General features: G+C 40.8%; 1 protein-coding gene across 1 annotated transcript in view; it reads left to right on the top strand.

Moving 5' to 3' along the window:
* The window catches only part of plcl1 (phospholipase C like 1), a gene marked incomplete at its 5' end in the record, with an annotated part of 145,340 nt that overhangs the window by 53,219 nt on the left and 68,660 nt on the right, over positions 1 to 23,461 (top strand). The gene's annotated exons all lie outside the window — the stretch shown is intronic.

Raw genomic sequence — 23,461 nt, forward strand, 5'->3', positions numbered from 1 at the left:
TATATATATATATATATGTATATATGTCTATATGTATCTATATATATATGTATATATGTCTATATGTATCTATATATATATATGTATATATGTCTATATATATATATATATATATATATGTATATATGTGTATATATGTCTAAATATATATATATATATATATATATATATATATATATATATATATATATATATATATACATATAGACATATATACATATAGACATATATATATATACATATAGACATATATATATAAGCCCAGTAAGCCTGCTTTACGCAGAACAAACTAGGCACTGCAGGAGCAAAATGTGACCTCAGTCGTTGCTCCTTCAGTTCACTGCAGTTTCCATCCAGAGCAGAGGTTGTTACTGAGAAAGTCCACCTGTTCAGCTGCTTATCACAAATATCCGATCAGCCAATCACATGACAGCAGCTCAACACATTGAGTTGTGTAGACACGGCGAAGTCGACTTGCTGAAGTTTAAACTAAACATCAGAGTAAGGAAAGAAGATGATTTTCGGGGCTTTGACAAAATAAAAACATCGTTCAGGTTTCAGGAGAAAATATCCAGTCAGAGGTCAGAAGAGACTAGCTCGGTGGGCGGTTCCTACCATCACCATCTTGGCAGAGGCATGCACGTCGTCTCGCCCGGAAAATACAAATATGGGCAAAGAGGTGGAGCTGAGAGGGGGGCTGTGAGCATCATGGTGGATGATTGACATCGAGTGAACTCCAAGCTTTCTGTAGCTAAGAGCTAACCGAGCTAACCTGGAGATAACAGGAGCTAACCAGCTAACGGAGGTAAGCAGGCTAAAGCTAAGTCACGTTGTTAACCGGCTAAAAACTGTGGTTGTTCTACGTTCTTTTGACTTGAAGCGGGAGATCTGGTACCTGTCAATGAAAAGGACACACCCCTAAATATGCAGAATTTTGAGATTAAATTACTTTTAAACAGGCTAGCTCGTAGCTAACAGGAGCCAACAAGCTAACAGAGGTAGGCGGGATAAAGCTAAAGCACTAGAAGTGGGGAATCAAAGTGAATAGTTCAAAAATCAGGATTTTGTTGCTTCACAATTTTAAAATTGATATTTTTGTTTAAAAAATATAAAATACTTTTAAAACAAATAAAAAAAATCCATCTCCAGTTCAACTCCACATTCACATGGTAGGATCAGAATCTGCTGGAAACATCATGAAGACATGGATCCATCCTGCCTCCTGTTGGGAGCGTGAGACGCCTTCCAGTCCAGACCCGAACCTCGTTGAAGGCTGGCTGTGTGTTTGTATGTGGTTAAACCTCTTTGTTTGCATCTAGTAGGCATGTCATAAACATTACCTAAGAATGTCTAATCATCGATTGGGTGAGTTTGGATCCATAAACTTCCCGTGCGAGAGGCTTCCAGTGTTGTTTCCCAGCCAGCTTCTCCATGAACTCATGATTTTTATCATTTTGAATGAGAATGAAGGTTTGTCTGCAGCGTTTGTCTCCGGCTTGGTGAGACCTGATCCAAGCTGCTATTTGCTGGTGGTTCATTATGTTCCTTCAGCCGCTCCAAATATGAGGAAATTCTGCCTGTAATGCTTCAACATGTGAGTTTGTGTACTCATAAAGCTGAATATTGTACTGTAAAGTTTCCTGCCATCGAGATGTGGTGCAGTTATTAGCCACACTCTGGTCTTAATCATCGTTTTTATCGATTTAAAGGGGAAAAACACAGAAAAATCACAGTTTCAGACTTTTTTTTTTTTTTTTTTTACATCTTCCTCTGGATGGTGTTTCTGCAGGACGTTTAAGATATTTTACTTCAGATTTAAATTTTCTTTTGTTTTTTTTCCCCCAGATACTTCCCTCACACACCCCTGTGTTGTAGGAAGGAAGCAATCATCCTGTTTTCCTTCATCCTAGTCTCACTGATGTTATTCCTGTTTATTAGCAACAGCTGCTCCCTGTTTTTCTTTAACTATCTCAAGGCCATTTCCTTCTTTTTCTCACTTTTTGAAACACTGACTGCCCTCTCCTCGCTCATGTCTTCTGTCTGCGTCTAGCTTCAGCTTTATTTTAAGCCTGATAAAGAAGAAACGAATGCTGTTGCTCCGGGAAATTTGTCTTAGCGAGGTACGTCAGGTTTAATTCGAGAAGTCTTCCTCAGCGCTGCGACTTTTCTGGCTTTTCTCCACGTGATTGACTTGTTTTCATGATGTCTCCTCGTCTGAATTAAAAATAAGGAGTAAAAAATGTTAACAAGGGTCTCCTTTTAAAAGAAAACAGCATTCCTTTCCTGTGGGATGCAGGATTGAAGCCTCGTCTAAAGCCATTCTGGACGGAGGGGCGGCTGGCTTTGTGTTTGACCTTGTCTGTTTTTTTTCAGGAACATAAATCCCTGAGCTGTCTGTGTGTCATTCTTCTTGCGAACTCCTTGCACACCTGTCACAGAGATAGTTAAAGCTGTTTAACTTCAATAATTCCTTTTCTTTTTGTGAATTCAAGCAGTGTTTGTGATCATATCGCTACATAAAAGCTCTGCGACTCCTTTTGACGGCACACAGACATTCATTATGTACATTTCCTGGAGGCATCGTTGCCCCGCAGCGTCTTCGCGATGGAAAACCATATGCAGCGAAGATTTCAAAGAACTCCATTTGTAATTCCAGTCTGCTCTTGTATGAATGAAATTTGTTTTGAGGTTCCAGTAAAAAGCCCATGGAAGGTAAAGGCGCAGCAAACACAGTAGTTTGGATCAGCATAGTGAATCAGTGGAATGCTTCATTAGGGTTTAAAGGGTTAAAGTTCAGTTTTAAGCTATTGCGTGTTTGGAGACCAGTTACCTGTTAAAGCAGCCTACAGAGCAGCACCAGACTCACGGCTGTCCAAAGCAGCTGTTTTTCACTCCGGTGGTCCTGCAACGGATGCTTAGCAGGCTCTTTCCACAGAGAAGAGGAAAAAATGTCAGCCTTCATCCTCACGTTAGCATGCTGCAGCTGAGCATCAACACGGCGGCCGTTTTCAACGTGCACCATTCAGCAAAGACATGCAGGAGAACATTGTCGGAGAAGACGATGAAAAGAGGGAGGGAAAAGATGGGAAGCAACGTCTGACTGAGCAGGAAAAATTAGAACAACACCAAAGAATTGTTGTGTGTTTGTCTGGTCCAGTTGGAGAGGAAAGCAGTCACGTGAATGACGAATGTTTTAATTAGTTTCCAATTTAAAAAAAAACACACACACCAGCAGTTTAATGAGTTTATAAACCAGCAAATATAAGAATTTAATAAGAAGATACAATCCAAATAAACTCTTGACTTGACAAGCTTATGCAAGAGATGTGTGCATAAATTATTTAATGGGTTTATGTCTTATACCTTCACAGAGCAAATGTGTTGCTCTCCGTTTCCACACATGCTTGACACCGAGGTGATGGTATGAGCTGGTCAAATGCTGGTTGGCTGACACATAAATCACATAAAGATAGAAATGGCCAAGGCAGGGGCATGCGTGTCGTCTCTCCCGGAAAATACAAATATGTGCAAAGAGGTGGAGCTGAGAGGGGGGCTGTGAGCGTCATGGTGGATGATTGACATCTAGCGAACTCTGAGCTTTCTGTAGCTAAGAGCTAACCGAGCTAACCAGCTAACGGAGGTAAGCTGGCTAAAGCTAAGTCACGTTGTTAACTGGCTAAAAACCGCGGTTGTTCTACGTTCCTCCTCCTTAAAGCAGGATATCGGTTATCTGTCAATAATTAGGCCTAATTTTAAGATGAAATTACTTCCAAACGGAGGAGTTATAAAAAAATGAACTCCGCTTCCGCAGACGTTATGAAGATAAACGTGACCTACGAAACTTAAAATGTTTTTTCTACCAAACTGTACTGTTGCTGTTTGGTACCTACAAGATTTGTCACCTAAATCTAGTTTACTACCTGTAAATGTAACATGAATAAAATCACAAAAAGACTAAGTAAGGACATTCCTCTATACAGTATTATCTATTTATCTGAGTTATACCTGTAAAATACATAGGTTAGAGGTAATATTATCATAAGTATACTTACTAATATAATATAATAGTAGTAATATACTTACTACCACTATATAGTATAATATACTATTTTACATATATACATGTGTGTGTGTATACATATATATATATATATATATATATATATAGTAATATACTTACTATAGCATCAGTGATGAACTTTGTTAAGATCTGTTTTTCTATGACTGCTTTTTCAGAAGCATTTTCTTTGCTTGTTAACCTTTTAAATGGACTATTTAAGCATAAAAAAGCTCCTTTCTCAAGGGATGAACCAGAGCTGTGTCAACATTTAACTTTCTAAATTATTTAGAAAGATGTGAAATTTGGTCTTATTTGTTTAGTTTAATCTGTGTGAAACAGCAAAGATCAGACAGTTTGGCAGGCAGAAAACAGGATTTTAGCTACAAGGAGATTCCCAAAGAGCTGTTAGCTGGAAGTGCGGCATATCTCAGCATGCTGTGGAAACTGAGGAAACTGTACTGAAAATTAAAGCGTTCTAAATCACATACATGTATTTAGTAGTACACTAGTTGTACTTATATGGTGAATGTATTCAGCTGAGCTACAGTCATATATTATATAGAAAAATGTACACAATGTTCAGACATGAACGGTGCAGTTTCACCCTACAGAGCAGCGAAGTCTCAAAGCTCAGGGGAATAGTTTATCAGATGTGCTTGTTTTACATGAGACACACCGTCAGCTACATGACGTCCGTGACTCTGGGAACCGGCGTAAAGATAACACAAGAACTGAGCCGGCTTCGGTTCGCATGTCACGCTTTTTTCTCTTTTTTTTTTTTTTTAGGAAAATGCTGAATTGTTGCAGGAATTACTGGAGCTTAATTAGACAGGTTTGTTGGCGGAAATCCTCTCAGGCTCGGGCGCTGGCTCAGGAACTGGGTGTGACACTGCACAGCTGAGACATGCATGTGTGGCAGCGCACATGCATACACCCAGAAACACACACACACACACACACACACACACACACATTTCCACACACACACACACAAACAATTTCTCCTTTCCTATTTCTGTTTATTTTAGGCCAAAAAAGACAGAGCATTTCATTTGACTAGCCCTTTCACCTTCAGTTGCTAGGCAGCGGCTGACATATTTTAAACAGAGGAATAACAGTGTGTGTGTAACCTGCGTGTGCATCCCTGTTGTTGCTCTGATAGCATTTTGCTGTACGTGTTTTGGAGGGCGTTGCGTAACCACTGTCTTGGCCAGTGCTGAGCTTGTCTATCAGAGTAGTGTTTGATTGTCTGCTGCTCAGCCTTCTGGAGACATTTCTGCTGAGTTTCCTCCAGTACACACTCAGTTTATTTATACACACACACACACTTCTCTGTAGCTGGATACGTAAGGACAAGGTTTCACGGTATTCCAGTTAGACTTTTCCCAGTTTTGATCACATCATTCACTTTGAAAACATGACATGGCATCTGGATACTGATGAATTTGTGATAAATGTGGGTGATCTTTACGGCCTTTTTGTGCAGATAGGATTGACATGTAATTGAAGAATTCAGAAAAGGTTAATGCTACCTCCCTGCGAGTCTTGACCTTAGATTAATTTGACTATGGCTCAAGTCGAAGTGAACTCACTCTGGCTTGTTTCAGTCTTAATAAAAGTACAAAACAACAGTGTTGCCCTTTTTTCTCATTCTTTTCTGCTGCAATAAAGACATGGATAAACAGTGGATATGGACACTGTCCTCCTCCAAGCATGACCATGCAACAAGATGCAGACTACAATTGCATTCAAAGAATTTGCAGCTTGTAATTTTTCTGAGAGAATTTTAAGGAATTTTGTTGTCATACCAGCACATACTTACACAAAATGACACAAAAATAAGTACGTATGGTCCCAGTTGTAGCCCAAGTACAGACAAAATGTACATATTGAGACAACTGTGTATAAAGGATAAAATTTAAAACGTTACATATATTGAAATAGAAAATCTACCAGAAGGTACAGAACAATGAAAAGGGCTATAAGATGGATGATTTAGTGTTTTGGATGATGCATTTGAGAAAAAAATGTTTATTTTTTATATTTAAAACAGGTTTTGAGTCACAAGTTATGATAAACCTTATTAAATGCAAGTTGCAGCTTAGTGCAAGAATGACAAAACAGAGAAGAAAATCACAATTATTTACATGGAAGTGTAAATTTAATTTGATCTCTATTTAAAAATGTACCTCGGGTTGATTTAATTTAATTTAATTTAATTTAATTTAATTTTACAGAACCAATAAGAGGCCTGGGGTTGATCCTTGGGGAACCCCCTTGATCACTTCTCGCCTTGTGTAAGGCACAAGTTAAACCTTCTGAGTGAACACATTGTGGTTTTCCTGATGAGCAGTTTTCAAACCAGTGGATGGAATAATCTGAGTGTCCCATATTGAAAAATATTTCTTTTAATAAGTTATGAATCACTGTATTGAAAGCTTTGGACTAATCAATAAAAAGCTACATGGTAGAGCTGTTTTTATTTATTTTTTATAGATAGACAATTATATACTTGCTGTTGTATTATAGATTTCCCTAAAACCAAGTAAGAAGTCAGCTTTTATTAGTAGATGGAAACTAGCATGTGGTTATTCAAATCAGCAGAATCAGAGCAGAAATTTCCATCCGGAAAGAATTTCATCACCAGTGAAATAGAGATTTAAAAGAAATCCTAGTGGTCATGCAGTAAGTGGTGTGAATAAATGCAATGTAGCTGATTATTTAGATTTTTTTTACTCAAAGTAAAGAATATCTGACATTTGTACAAGTGAGTAATATCCATTTAAGTGTGATTGGTCAATGCTATCTTAGCTGTATAAACATTTTGTGGGAGCGATCATGGGATTGTGTTTAGCAGAGCTGTCTAAAGGATTTTCTCTTGGGAATGCGAGGTTGGCCTATGGCACATTACATAATTGTGAGGCTATAAGAGCTGATTAATAAATAAAAACTTGCAACCATAGACATAGTGGTTACATAACTCTGAAACGATGCATTATGTTTGGGAGTGCAAATAGCACTCCACTCCTCTTTATGTGTTCTGCATCCGACCACTAGGGGGCGATGATCCGATTTCATTTTAACTGTTTAACACCAGTCTGGGGTTTGGAGTTAGTATTCATGAAATCTGTCTAGCACAATGGGACAAGCAAAATACTAACAAAAACATTTTAATCCTCAAATTGTTATTTAAAATTCTACCCCATGTGTCCCCATTATGGCGGATGTCCCCACAACGCTGGTGTCAGACTGAAGCAGGTCCTCATGAACGGGTACCATTCAAGGACAAACCACCAGAGATGTGTTTCCTCCATTTGATAGCTTTTATACTCAATTATTCAAAATGAGCTTTTCCCTCCTCTTCCTCCTCCTCCTCCTCCTCCTCTTCCTCCTCTTCTTCATTCTTCTCATCCTGGTTCCCGGTTGTTCTCTGAAACATTCATCAAGCCATTTACTGAGCATTTTCCTTTTAGACACTCACTAATCTGCCATCCAACTGTCTCCTCTTCCTTCTCTTCCTCTGTTCTTCATCTTTATTTCCATGTCTCCCTCTCCCTTTCTGTTTTCTTTCTCTCGTTTCTCCTCTGGCTTTCTCTCACATTTGCTTCCATCCATTCATTTATTTGTTTTCAGTGATGAGGCTCAGCTACTTCTTCACTTCCTCCCTGCTGTCTAACTCGCTTCTTTCCCTCCTCCTTTCCTTTTCCTGCTGTCGCTTCTCCCTCCTCTTGATCTCAGCTCCAGTTTAATCCCTCTTTCTCTCCCATCTCTCCGAGTGTGTGTTTGTGTTTATTCTTGCATGTGTGTGTGTGTGCTTGCTTGTAGATATCATGCCCACCAGAGAAGCCGGGAAGCTTTAAGCACTTACATAACCGACGTCCTCTCGACTTGGAAGTGTGTCATTGCTTTGGATAAGGACTCCTTGTGACCACAGCCTAAAGACCCTTCCAGGCTTCCCCTGGTACCACTAATGCCTTAAAGGAGGGATGGGGGCAGAAGACGTGAAGGCAGCAGTAAAGGGCAAACAATGAAGGAGAACAGCAGTGATTGTAAAGGGCAAGGAGAGATGGCGGGGGGATGAAATAACAAGAAGCGATCAGCTGTGTAGAGAATCCAACTGGTGGGATTCAGGGGGAGATGGGAGAGACTGATGGGATGGAGATGAATGAAATCAGACAGGCAGATGGAAGGAAAAGGCAGTCTGAGAAGGAGGCAGGTTTAGAGGTGAAACTGGGAGGTTTTCTGGACATGACGGAGAAGTGGCCTCCTGTCTGTACGTCTGACTGGGTTTGATTTGTCCTCTGATGCCACAATAGTTTAATTTACGTGATTCATGCTGCAGGAAGTGGAGGACATCACCGTCAGCCGCACTGACGCGCACATCGGAATGTAAATTACGTGGATATTTGGTACCAAATCTGTCAGACCTTAGCACAAATGAGTTATTTTACCATGTAACGTCAGTGCTCATAAGCACATTCTGGTCGCTTTGTTGTCAACGTCCATCCATCCATCCATCTTCTGCCGCTTATCCAGGGTCGGGTCGCGGGGGCAGCAGCCTAAGCAGGGAAGCCCAGACTTCCCTCTCCCCAGCCACATTTGCCAACTCTGCGGGGGGGATCCCGAGGCGTTCCCAGGCCAGCCAAGAGATGTAATCCCTCCAGCGTGTCCTGGGTCTTCCCCGGGGTCTCCTCCCAGAGGGACGTGCCTGGAACACCTCACCAGGGAGGCGTCCAGGAGGCATCCTGACCAGATGCCCGAGCCACCTCAACTGGTTCCTCTCGATGTGGAGGAGCAGCGGCTCTACTCTGATCTCCTCCCGGATGACCGAGCTCCTCACCCTATCTCTAAGGGAGAGCCCGGCCACCCTGCGGAGGAAACTCATTTCAGCCGCCTGTATACGAGATCTCGTTCTTTCGGTCACGACCCACAGCTCATGACCATAGGTGAGGGTAGGAACGTAGATCGACTGGTAAATCGAGAGCTTCACCTTCTGGCTCAGCTCCTTCTTCACCACGACAGACCGGCGCAGAGTCCGCATTACTGCAGACGCCGCACCGATCCGTCTGTCGATCTCACGCTCCATCCTTCCCTCACTCGTGAACAAGACCCCGAGATATTTAAACTCCTCCACTTGAGGCAGGACCTCACTCCCGACCCGGAGAGGGCAATCCACCCTATTCCGGCTGAGGACCATGGTCTCAGATTTTGAGGTGCTGATTCTCATCCCAGCCGCTTCACACTCGGCCGCGAATCGCTCAAGCGAGAGCTGGAGATCACGACCAGATGAAGCCAACAGATGAGACCAGACCGTTGTTGTCAACGTTAGGAATGTTATTGTGGTTTTCTACAGATGTGCAGGGGACCCAAAGCAATGGGTGGGTACATCACCAAACTCTGCAGCTCTTTGCAAACTCAACATATAAAAGCAGGTTTTTTTTTTAACTCACATTTAGTTTTTTAATTATTTCAAAGTAATCTAGATAAACAGACGACTGTATATCAATTTGTATGGACACTTATTAAACTCTTTTATGAACATGAGAACATGAAAAATGTTAACAAAGGGCTTAATAACTTCCTTCAATGTACATTATCCAGAAGTCTGCCTGTAAATTATTTATTTTAGCTGGAGTGCTGGGGATCAAGGGCTTAATATCCTGTTTCATGGGTATAACGCAAGCCACAACCTCTGGCAGTTTAGTGAAGCCGATGCGGAAGTCCATAAAACTGCAGTTCCCCCTTCATCCACTAGGGGCTCCAAAACAGAGCGCATCCCCATAGACTCCCATGTTAAAAAGATCAACTTCACAGCAGAAAAAAACATGTTTACAGCTTGGTTCAAAAATCCATTTTAGGTTTAATAGGTCAGCTTCACCTTCATGACAACTGTGGGGGGAGTGAATTTTTTTCTAACTCGCCCATTTAAAAGTAATTTAATCTCAAAATTTGGCATATTTATGGGCGTGTCCTTTTGATTGACAGGTACCCAATCTCCCTCTTCAAGTCAGAAGAACGTAGAACAACCGCGGTTTTTAGCCGGTTAACAACGTGACTTAGCTTTAGCCCGCTTACCTCCGTTAGCTGTTTAGCTCCCGTTATCTCCAGGTTAGCTCGGTTAGCTCTTAGCTACAGAAAGCTCAGAGTTCGCTCGATGTCAATCATCCACCATGATGCTCACAGCCCCCCTCTCAGCTCCACCTCTTTGCCCATATTTGTATTTTCCGGGCGAGACGACACGCATGACGCTGCCAAGATGGCGATGGTAGGAACCGCCCACCGAGCTTCAATTCAGCTCTTCAGAAACCTACAGGTGACGTCACAGAGACTCTGTCTATGGTCTAACGTCAGGTCTGAAAAGTAACTACAGATGTGAGGTGTCCACAGAAAGTCCAGAATCTCAGCTAAAAGCTCTATGAAACCATTTCTATGACCACTGAACACATATAAACAATTAAAGCTATGGACCCTTGTGTCCATCCGATGGGTTGCACGCAGACAAACCACCTCCACTGAAAATACATCTCACACTTTACAAAACTCAGTTAATCTCACTATGACCAAGATTTACCAAAGCAGAGGCTAAACAAGGATAAATTTATGGTTTTTAGTTGTCATAAAACATGTTTTATGTTTGCTGTCGTGCTCCCAAAAATGTGTTAAAATCAGCATAAAACTGCATTTATTCACACAAAGCAAGAAACCAAACAAAAACTACCTTTCTTATTGCACTTTGGGAGCAGTTTCCCATCCAAAAGTAACTAATTCTGCCCAGTTACTGCGTTTGAATGGACAGATGTGTCTATTCTCTCCTTGTTTCCTCAGTCCCAAACAAAAAAAAAACTGCTCTACATATTGATAAACCTGTTCACATCCTGCTGCATCAGAACGAGTAATGGAGGAAGAGGCCTCCAGAGGACTCCATGCATGTGACTTCAAGCTTCTGCACATATCTACCATGCACATGCTGACTATAATAATGTCTTTTCCACATACATATAAAACATGTGATTTTAAATGGAAGAACAGCAGACTAACTACATGCTGGTAGAAGAAGCAGAACAATATCATTCTATTGTTTCGCCTGTTTTAAACAAAATGAGCGTAGGATTCATTAAAAGCATCAACCCAACTAATCCATCTCGTTTTCAGCATGTGACCTTCTGTCTGCAGTGCTGAGCGACTCTAACTGCTGGCTTTCTGAGCTGTGTAGGTGTGTTTGCATTCGTGTGAGCTTGTTTGTAAGGTGGCGAGTATGGTTGAAATCCAGCCGACTCTCTTCATTATAGGAGGCCAGAGAGCAGCCAGATGCTGTTAATAACCTGTGTGTGTGAATGTGTGTGAATGTGTGTGTTACTGTCGCCATCAGCGGGAAGCCGGTGCTTCGCCTCAATGCACCAGAGTCCAGGTTAACGCAGGAAACCAGAGAACGTGTTGGTGAACTGGGGTCACTTTAAACTGCAGCTTGATGTAATCAGATCTTCACACGCTCATTGGTTCATGCAAGAAGAAAAAAGCAGTCAGAGGCCAGTGTTCCCAGTTAAAGGGAAGAGTTTATTAAATCTACCAGCAGAATTAAATATATAGTTCATAGTTAATCTATGATTGTGAAGTCCAGCTGATGGCTTGTCTTATCATTGTCCTCATGGAATCATATTATGCATAAAGTTTGTACAAAAAGTGAAGAAATGAGTGTTTGGTGGATCATTTCTTTGTTGTAACTGCTTCTTGGCGATATATTTTACATTGTTTATTCCCCTTTTGAACAGAGCCACATTCAAAGGGATGAGCAGCAGAGTGGAGTGTGTATCCAACCATCAAAAACTTGCCAAATCTTTTGTACCGATGCCAAAACACCTTTTTCTGCAATGGAGTCTTGTTTTGTGCAGATTACTGGATATGAAAATGATGTTGCAAATGTCAGAAAATAAAATATAATTATGACTTTATAAAGGATGAAAATCTAAACAACCAAACTGTGGTGAGAGGAAAAGTTTTAACACTTTTAACTGAACGACATGATCAGTGGACACGCACTGTGATGCATGCGAATACTCCCACAGACACACTTCTGCTCACAGATATCGATTAATCATTCAGATTTCACACAACTACTTTAAAAGTGTTATTCACAATTTCTTCTTTTTAGCTGACTAAATTTATCTTTTAGCACTCTCTTCTTGTCTTCCAATAAACCGGTGCAGTTTATGTTTGAGAGGAAAGTTGGGCAGGCAAAAACAAACTAAACTAATCTGAACAGTGTTCACATGAACCATCTCAGTGTAAACTGGACACATCGCATGTCCATTTTTATGCTGTTTTTTTTAGGTAGGCTGGTTGTTCTTTCATGTTTACGTCACGGTTTTTGGTCGTTTTTAATTCAAACATTAAATGTCTCTTTAAACAGGCCTTGCAGCATCAGCCGGATTTGATCTATTGATTTATCCCAACATGTTTGTCGAAAATATTCCCAGAACCTGCAACATTTATCCTGTCAGACAATAAGATGCTATACGATACGATTCCATATTATACTGTGTAATGTAATATGATACAATACAGTATAATGCAGCATGATGCCTTGCAGTGCGATGTCTTATGACACAATATGCAAAATGATATGATACGATGTAAGATGATACGATGTGAGACGATACAATGTAAGACGATACAATGTAAGACGATACGATGTAAGACGATACGATGTGAGACGATACGATGTGAGACGATACGATGTGAGACGATACGATGTGAGACGATACGATGTAAGACGATACGATGTAAGATGATACGATGTAAGACGATACGATGTAAGACGATACGATGTAAGGCGATACGATGTAAGGCTATACGATGTGAGACGATACGATGTGAGACGATACGATGTGAGACGATACGATGTGAGACGATACGATGTAAGGCGATACGATGTAAGGCGATACGATGTAAGGCGATACGATGTAAGGCGATACGATGTAACGCGATACGATGTGAGACGATACGATGTGAGACGATACGATGTGAGACGATACGATGTGAGACGATAGGATGTGAGACGATACGATGTGAGACGATACGATGTGAGACGATACGATGTAAGGCGATACGATGTAAGGCGATACGATGTGAGACGATACGATGTGAGGCGATACGATGTAAGGCGATACGATGTAACGCGATACGATGTGAGACGATACGATCTGAGACGATACGATGTGAGACGATACGATGTGAGACGATACGATGTGAGACGATACGATGTAAGGCGATACGATGTAAGGCGATACGATGTAACACGATACGATGTAACGCGATACGATGCAACGCGATGCCATGTAAGGCGATACAATGTAAGGCGATACGATGTAACGCGATACGATGTAACGCGATACGATGTAAGGCAATACGATGTAAGGCAATACGATGTCAGGCGATACGATGTAACGCGATGCCATGTAAGGCGATACGATGTAAGGCGATACGATGTAAGGCGATACGATGTAAGACGATACGATGTAAGGCGATACGATGTCAGGCGATATGATGTAACGCGATGCCATGTAAGGCGATACGATGTAAGGCAATACGATGTAAGGCAATACGATGTCAGGCGATACGATGTAACGCGATGCCATGTAAGGCGATACGATGTAAGGCGATACGATGTAAGACGATACGATGTAAGGCGATACGATGTAAGGCGATACGATGTCAGGCGATATGATGTAACGCGATGCCATGTAAGGCGATACGATGTAAGGCAATACGATGTAACGCGATACGATGTAAGGCGATACGATGTAAGGCGATACGATGTAAGGCGATACGATGTAACGCGATACGATGTAAGGCGATAGGATGTCAGGCGATACGATGTCAGGCGATACGATGTAACGCGATACGATGTAACGCGATACGATGCAAGGCGATACGATGTAACGCGATACGATGTAACGCGATACGATGTTATGCGATACGATGCAACGCGATGCCATGTAAGGCGATAAGATGTAAGGCGATACGATGTAACGCGATACGATGTAAGGCGATACGATGTAAGGCGATACGATGTAAGGCGATACGATGTGAGACGATACGATGTGAGACGATACGATGTGAGACGATACGATGTGAGACGATACAATGTAAGGCTATACGATGTAACGCGATACGATGTAACGCGATACGATGTGAGACGATACGATGTGAGACGATACGATGTAAGGCGATACGATGTAACGCGATACGATGTAACGCAATACGATGCAACGCGATGCCATGTAAGGCGATACGATGTAACGCGATACGATGTAAGGCGATACGATGTGAGACGATACGATGTGAGACGATACGATGTGAGACGATACGATGTGAGACGATACAATGTAAGGCTATACGATGTAACGCGATACGATGTAACGCGATACGATGTGAGACGATACGATGTGAGACGATACGATGTAAGGCGATACGATGTAACGCGATACGATGTAACGCAATACGATGCAACGCGATGCCATGTAAGGCGATACGATGTAACGCGATGCCATGTAAGGCGATACGATGTAAGGCGATACGATGTAACACAATACGATGCAAGACGATACGATGTAAGGCAATACGATGTCAGGCGATACGATGTCAGGCGATACGATGTAAGGCAATACGATGTCAGGCGATACGATGTAACGCGATGCCATATAAGGCGATACGATGTAAGGCGATACGATGTAAGGCGATACGATGTAAGACGATACGATGTAAGGCGATACGATGTAAGGCGATACGATGTAAGACGATACGATGTAAGGCGATACGATGTCAGGTGATATGATGTAACGCGATGCCATGTAAGGCGATACGATGTAAGGCGATACGATGTAACGCGATACGATGTAAGGCGATACGATGTAAGGATATACGATGTAAGGCGATACGATGTAACGCGATACGATGTAAGGCGATACGATGTAACGCGATACGATGTAAGGCGATACGATGTAACGCGATACGATGCAAGGCGATACGATGCAAGGCGATACGATGCAAGGCGATACGATGTCAGGCGATACGATGTCAGGCGATACGATGTAAGGCGATACGATGTAACGCGATACGATGTAAGGCGATACGATGTAACGCGATACGATGCAAGGCGATACGATGCAAGGCGATACGATGCAAGGCGATACGATGTCAGGCGATACGATGTCAGGCGATACGATGTAAGGCGATACGATGTAAGGCGATACGATGCAAGGTGATACGATGTAACGCGATACGATGTAACGCGATGCGATGTCATGTCCTTTTTTTCCCTTTATGGTCTCATATTTAAAGCAGAACACTTTTTTTTTTTTTTAAAAAGCACTTTTATTTTAGTTCATTTCAATTTTAACATTTTAATTTTCCATTACAAAGCTGACCATTAAACAAAACGTATATATTCCTCAAACTGTCCCAGGCCACAGGGTCTTTTTTGTCAGTCAATAAAAAGTAATAAATGAAATGAATAAACGAGTAATGAGTAAATTAATTCAATAAATTAAATACATAAATAAAAGACAAATAAGTAGATTGATAATAATAAAGTAAAAGAATATGTAAATTAAGGTAAATAAATAAACAGGAAAAAACCACACACTTAACAGAATGCTGGGGTAGATTGATGTAATTATTCACAATAAAAATATAAAGGAATCAAAACATTTTCCTCTTTTTGCACCAAATTTTCATCTTTCATCTCAGAATATAAAAGTAGATGAAAATTATTATTTTATTTGTTGTTACCTTGGAAAAGGTTTTGTTATCAAATGTCAGACGAGTAAGGTTTATTTTTCCGCCCAAGCATATCATATTTGTTGTTTTTCAGCTTTTCCCGTTCCACATCAACCCTGTCACGTCTCACTTATTGTTTGCTTTGAGTCGTTTTAACCCACAAAATGTGAAAACATGGTGGAAAACATGTCTGTGACTGGGTTTGTATCTTCATGGTGTGTTCTCGACCAAAACAATAAGCTGATCTGTGCGTCTCCAGTCAGAATCAATCAAGTGGAAACTCTGGATGTTTCAGTCAGTAAACACAGTTTTTATATTCACTTCAGGTAAAGTTCTGCTAACAGATGGTAAAAAAAGAAGGTATTTTCCATTTCTTCTGTCTTTTATTTAAAGATTTGCATAATCTTTCCTGCTTTTCACACACTGCGAGGGAAGCGATGGTAAAGTTAACTTCATGTTTTCTGATGAAACATGTTAATTTGCAGGATTACAAATCTTTCGCTGTGGATCCACAAAAAGAACCCAATAAATCTTTCTCCCTTTGGTACCGTTTTCTCCTGAGCCTTGCTAAAGTGTGTCGGCACTGATTTTAACAACACCAGGCTGTGGATTAGTGGCTGTAACACTGCCGATGTGGGCTGCAGTGCAATAATCTATTGTGGTAATCTACCGCCAATGAGATGAGGGATCATTAGCCAGATCATGGGATCATATTGGGGCAGGATTTATGCAACCACCAGGTGTTGGTCTGGTGTGTGTTTGTGTGTGTGTTATTGTGAGCTCTCTGCACAAGGTTAACATGTTGCTCTGTGGATTGAAACAGCGAGCCGACGTGACGAATAGCCGTGTGTGTGCAGGGTTCCCGTGTTCTTAATGGATTTTCACATGAAATGTCCCAGTTTATCATGAACACGTTGCAGCTGGTGAAGGTCACTGGGACAGCATTAAGCCTCCAGTTTGTTCTACTGGTTTGTGATGTGCAGGATTAAATGCTTCCAACTGGTTTTGCTTAACTTTAAACAAGAGCAGGAAAAAACAGCAAAACAACGGAGACATGAAAATTATCACCATAAAGCGTTTCGACTCTCAGGGGTCCAGATTTATTTCAAGTGATTTACTATCTGCCTTTAATCACAGATTAGTTGTAAATTTTCTCCATTGAAGTGAAGTGTCGGCTGTTCTGGGTCACAGTGCAGCCTTCCAGTCTGATTGTTGGTTATATCACTATAATGGTGGGTTTTATTCAGACATTTTAAACGTTTTGCATCAAAGATGAAGTAGATGCGACTGAACTGTCATGATGTTGTCTAATCACCAACGCTCAGACTCTAAACATCTGGAATTTATGAATAAATGGGGAGAAAAGTCTTTTAAAAATGTAAAAACAACACGAATTTTTGTATATTTCATGTTTATTTTAGTGTCAAATGTCCAAATTATTGGCCTGCAAAAGGCTCCACCAGGCGACAGAAGACAAGTATCACATTTTCTCATGAAATGATGCAAAAGTCTCAGAAGCTGCATCAGACACGACACACAAGGCTTATGAAGGAGAAACCTTGAGCTGCTGGAAAAAGTTCATCTAAAGTGGGCTAATCAGCTATTGATTTACTTGTCAAGCAGCTCATTGATTAACCAATAAGCTATTTGACTCCCAAAGGTCTGAGAAGGCCGCCTGATTTCTGACTTTCTGGGGAATTGATGAACTTCTTATTTCAATTCGTTAATTTACATAAAAACTTTTGTTTCCAAGAAAAATACTTGAAAGTAAAACTTTACTAGACACTTGTTTTGCTTCTTCTTGCTCATCTGCTCGTGTTTTTTTGCTTTAATTTTACATTTTCTTTGGGAAACTATACATGTTTTCCCCGGACCAATAAAGCTCCTTTGAATCTGAAGATGAATTGATTTTATTATCATGGCAACTTGTCACAACATTTAAAACCAATAAGCGGCGCTCGCCCTCGCAGTGATACACCTGTCCATGTAATGCAGCAAGCGAAACAATGTTATTTTAAGATTTATTTTTAATAATTGGTTAAATTGTGAATAAATATTGCAATTATGAACTAAACAGGAGTTGCTTACATTCAGATTAAGTCACATTGTTATATTTCATCTGTGTCATTTTTTTGATTTCCTTCCTAAAAGCGGGCTTTCTGCTCTTGGGAGTTTTAGAAGTGATGGTCAGGTGGTGGTAAGTCCCAATCCATCGGTAATGATGGATTTTCTTTTGTAAACTTTGAGTGTGTATCCTACAAAAAACAACTACAATCCCACTTTGCTGAAAAAAACTACTTCTGTAAATTGCCCGAACCAACCACAGTCATGTAGCCAACATCCAGCCAATCATACACTGTGATGGCAGGCGCAGGGCCCCTAGCAGATCTGGTACCTACGCCGGTTTACTCGCCATGTGTAGAAAAAATATAAAATTCTTTGCTTACGTCAATGTCTCTGATTATTATGACCTGGTCTATTACGACCTTCTCTCGCAAAGGTCATAACACACCGTTGAAAACACATTTAGAAGTGAAGACATCGATTTTGGCTTGTATAACACGGAAAATGTTACATAAATTCCCATCCATCCATCCATCCATCCATCCATCCATCCATCCATCCATCCATCTTCTGCTGCTTATCCGGGGTCGGGTCGCGGGGGCAGCATCCTAAGCAGGGAAGCCCAGACTTCCCTCTCTCCAGCCACACCTGCCAACTCTGCGGGGGGGATCCCGAGGCGTTCCCAGGCCAGCCGAGAGATATAATCCCTCCAGCGTGTCCTGGGTCTTCCCCGGGGTCTCCTCCCAGAGGGACGTGCCTGGAACACCTCACCAGGGAGGTCCAGGAGGCATCCTGACCAGATGCCCGAGCCACCTCAACTGGTTCCTCTCAATTCATAGATTACATAAATTCCCTTCAACATTTTAATTTGCAACTTCCAAAAGAGTGTCAGAAAACTATGATGAATCAAATTGAATATTTTTAACTCCTATTTGCAGCTGGTTAAGTTGCAGGTTGTTACCTGGAAAATTGGAAGGAATGGTTGGTTTTTGGATGAACTGAAGCATTTGTGAACATTTTCTGGTCATCAGCTGGGTCTCTCCTCCTCCTGCTTCTGTGCTGACCAATACAGAGCTAATATCTTGCACCTGAGTCTGTTGATTCCTCGTGCGTTGTCCTCGTTGCATCACGCCGTTCGTGGTTCTGTGTGCAACATTTTTAATAGTTCACCCGAGTGAAGAGCCAGCTGCTGTAACCACTTCACTGTCCGTCTGCAGCTTTCCAATACAATCATCTATTGTTCTCCTTCATGCTTCCTGTGTCCCGAATCTTAATCTGTCATCTGTCCTTTGAGGAGAACAGTTTTCATTTGCTCTGGTTTGTTTGTTTCTCCACTTAACAACGAGCTTTCAATTCAAAGCCATTCTCTTTATTTCTCTTGCCTGACTTATCTTGCATCTCTTCTTCCCTCCAGCTTTTGGTCTCATTTCTCTTCCCCATCTCTCCATCTGTGCTGAGATTTTTCTTTTTTTTCCTCTGGTAGCAACTCGGAGATGGAGAGAAATGTGAATTTAAGAGAGAGGAGACATAAAACAAACCAGAGAGCTTAATGCAAGCTGTGGATTATAACCGATTGATGCCCCTTTCGTTGGGCCAAACAGGACTCTGCATTAAAGGCTTTACAGGAATGTTGCTGTGGTTTCCTGGATGATGTCCTGCATCCTACAGCGTGATGTTGGAAAGGACAGAAGAAACGTATGTGATTTGTAATATTCTCTAAATTGATTAGTCACTACAGCTGCAATGTTAACATTCCCAGAGGTCCAGGCAGCTAAGAGCATCCCTAACAGAGCCGGAGAATCAGCATCCACGGCTGCTCGGCGCCCTGATCTGTCCACCTAAATACCCGCTGACCTGCTTTCTCTAAGCTCATCTGTTCTGCCTCCTCGCTGACCAACTTAATGTAACAGACGTTTAATGGGACAGTTACGTGAATCAAGAAAAACAAGCAACCTGGCCGCACCCCTCCCTGTTTGTCCACATGCTCGGAGGTGGAGGTTTCTGGAATTGGAAATCGATCCATGTTTGTGTAGTGACAACACAGAGGCAGCGATTGTCAACTCTTTCTCCCTTTCTGCCTCTCCTGCTTCTTTTCGCCGAGGTAATCACTTCCTTATCTGTGTGTCGTTTTCTCGGCCCCTCGTTTTTATTTACAGTCTTGAAAACAGGATTCTGGAAAGTTTTGCTTTGGTAAAAGTTCAGGAGTGAGAATGACAACACATTGAAACCCGGCATTTCTGAGAACAAACTGGATCTTCTTTGATAAAGCCCTTTTTAATGAAATGAAGCAGGAAAAAGTCAGTACACCCCAATTATATCACAGCTTCCAATCTATCAGATTAGAATCAGCCTCTGGATTATTAGACAAAGATTAGAGTCTGGGTTGGAGGAGAGGGGGAATTAACAAACTTCTGACATCAAGGGTCTGATTTTATCTTTGTGACTGGTCATCATGGTGAAGTCGCGACAGTTTTAAGTGATGCAACAAGTTAACTATTTGTCATTAACAGACATATCTGCATTGTTTGTTCTAAGCGTTTTGAACCTTTTTTTGGGTCAAATGTTTTCCAGTACAAACTGGTCTGCAGCCCATTCAAACTTTAACACTGTACTGGTGTTCTCATTCATTTCATAACTAAACCAAATCCACATGCAGTTTGACAAGCTAAAAACTTGTCATTTCTGAGATGATTCAAATGCATTTATATATCATGTGCTTATTAAAACGCACATAGCCTACAGCAAGGTGCCCAATAGGCAGACAATTCAATAAAGCTACAAGATCACATTTAAAAGCTGTAGTTGGACTTATAAAAGCAAAATAAACAAAATTAATTGAACACTACATTTTACTGCAGTAAAAAAAACTGAGAAACTAGAGAAAACTGGATGGAAAAAAAGTCTTTTATAAAATACATTGAAAACAATAAAACTGCAAACAAAATTTAGTTTTTGATGTTGACATACAAAAGATATAATTGAACATTTACTCAGTCAAGTTTTTAGTTGCCAGACATGACCAATGTTTTTCTGCATCTGTTTTTCGTCGCGAAAAATTCCACCGTGTTTCTGTTTGGTTTGTTGATGCTGCTTAGTGTGGAACCTACAGCTAACGTTAGCTAACATTAGCAAAAACTCCAAACACCTCTCTCAGCTTTGCCTTGTTACAAAAGCAGACTTAAGGAAGTGGATTGTTCTTTCACAAAAATTTTACCATTATGGGGGAATGAAACCCTGTTTGTTTTCATTTGTTCATTTTGGGTACTTCATAACTTTCAATACATGCTAAGGGCTAACAGCTAGCTGAGTGTCTTCTTCTGCTCTTTTTAGTATATTGACATTACTGACACCATGTGGCAGGAAGTTACATTGGAATAAGCGTTTATTGGAAGACAGTAATATTTCTTGTGTCTGGTTGATAAGTTATGTGGTCCTGCAGCCTCGACAGCCCACAGGTGATAAAATAACCCGGTAAGTGGGGCTTGGGGCCCAAGGATGGGCCACCCTCTCTGAATAACTAGTTTAGCCTGTTGATGCAACCAAAGTAAATTGAAGTACCAACTGTAAAGCATGGTATTGGAGGCATTAGGACTTTCAAGACAATATGAGGCTGTCTGAAAGTTTGTGCTAAATAAGAAATGGAGAGTTCACTTGGGCAATAGAGCCTTTAATAATTGTTCACATTTCATCTAATATAATTTGACGTTCATGTGCCCAACTTACACAGACTAAGAATGTCTTCAAAAAAGGGCACTCTGGGAGACTTATAGTTGGCTAATACACACACACACTCTCACACACACACACACACACACACACACACACACACACATATATATATATATATATATATATATATATATATATATATATATATATATATATATATATATATATATATATATATATATATATAAATGCAGCCTTTTGTGTTTGTACTACATTAGTCATCACATGATCTCTGAATTGAATCTGTTAACTCTTTAGAGACTGTTTATGAAGCAGTGTAGCTTTTCCAGTTCTTCTTTAGTACTTTGTACAGGTTCTGAAAACACCACTATTAGCAGCATGTACAGAACAAACTGTGAATTGATCCGTTTAAAGTTCCTCTTCATCATTAGAGATTATCTGGCTTCGTTAAGGCAGTTTCAAGTCCTTTATGGTAAATATATTTTCTAGCAATCAGTGTGCAAATCCACTTCAAACAGACCTAGCTGACTGGGGGAACGTGGAAAATGCCCCGACACAGGAGACCTGGCCGACGTTACACTGAGCCCCACATGCAATTACCGCTGTCACGCCACAACGGGCACAGCTTATTGCAAATCAGTGAAGACTTATTAACAAGGCCTCCGGTAGAAATCCTGCACCGCAGCACTAATGAATGTTAACTTAACGACATCTTCCCTCCAACACGCCAGTCAACCTGTCAGTAAACAGAGGCAGGAGTCGGACATCGCAGCAGATCAGAAGCAGAAGCAGTCCGCAAAGAAGCAGTCATTTTCCCCACAATTCAGAAATGTAGCCAACATTTTAGAAAAATACAATATCAGCATGTTTTTTATGATAAAAAGTAATATGAATGATAACGATCTATTTCATAACTTATTAAAATCAGATTTCCATACTAATAATAATTTTTTCAGTGAACTTAAACACAAATTACCACATTTTAGCACCTTGTTTTGATTAAAAAAATAATGACTAAATGGGAGTCATTTTCTGCTCAATTAATGTGCTGAATCCAGTGCCTGAAAGCTTTCCCTTTAGCCAAGCTCATAACCATTTCGTTACTTAGCGAGGATCAAGCTGGACGAAGATATGAGAAGATATAATCAACTGGTGTTCAATCCCACAGATCTGATTTGATACCAAGTGAAATGCAAACCAGTATCAGTGATACTGTTCCGATATTGATACTTTCTAAAACAAAAAAAAAAAAGAAGTGTTTTTGGAAATATTTTTCACTTTCTGGTCACAATCAGACATTGCAGAGATGCATCTTCTTCTCATTGTTTTGCAGGCAGTGTGCATGCAACGTTTATTTGCACTACCAGTACTGACTGGTAAGATGTGGGGACCAGAATATTATCTGCAGCCGGATTAGCTCAGTGGCTAATTGTGGGATCTATCGAATGGCTTATCTTGCAGCTATCCTCTGAAATTAAGGCTTGAAAACTAGTGGGTTTTGATGAATTCTGTTCAACCCCGTGACAAGGTGTCTATTTATCCAATTCAAAACGGCATCGTAAAAACTTTGTTTCTTAACGCTGAGTAACAAAAATGATTATTTTAAAGCTCAAAACTGTCAGAATATTCACAATTAAGGAGAATAAAGTTCTTACCGCTGTTATGTTTTTACCGGCGTGTGTTTGTGTTCAAGATGACTGAAAAAGTAATCAACAGATTTTCATGATATTTTCAGGAGTTGTTGGAAATGTGTAAAGGAAGAACTGATTTAATTTTGGTGGTGATCCAGATCACCGTTTGGATCCAGGAACTTTTTAAAGGCCTTGGTGGAGGCTTGCGCTCTCCGAGTGTTTTTCTAGTTTCTGTTGG

The sequence above is a fragment of the Telmatherina bonti genome (genome assembly GCF_933228915.1).
Source record: "Telmatherina bonti genome assembly, chromosome: 15".
In the NCBI taxonomy this organism is placed as follows: domain Eukaryota; kingdom Metazoa; phylum Chordata; class Actinopteri; order Atheriniformes; family Telmatherinidae; genus Telmatherina; species Telmatherina bonti.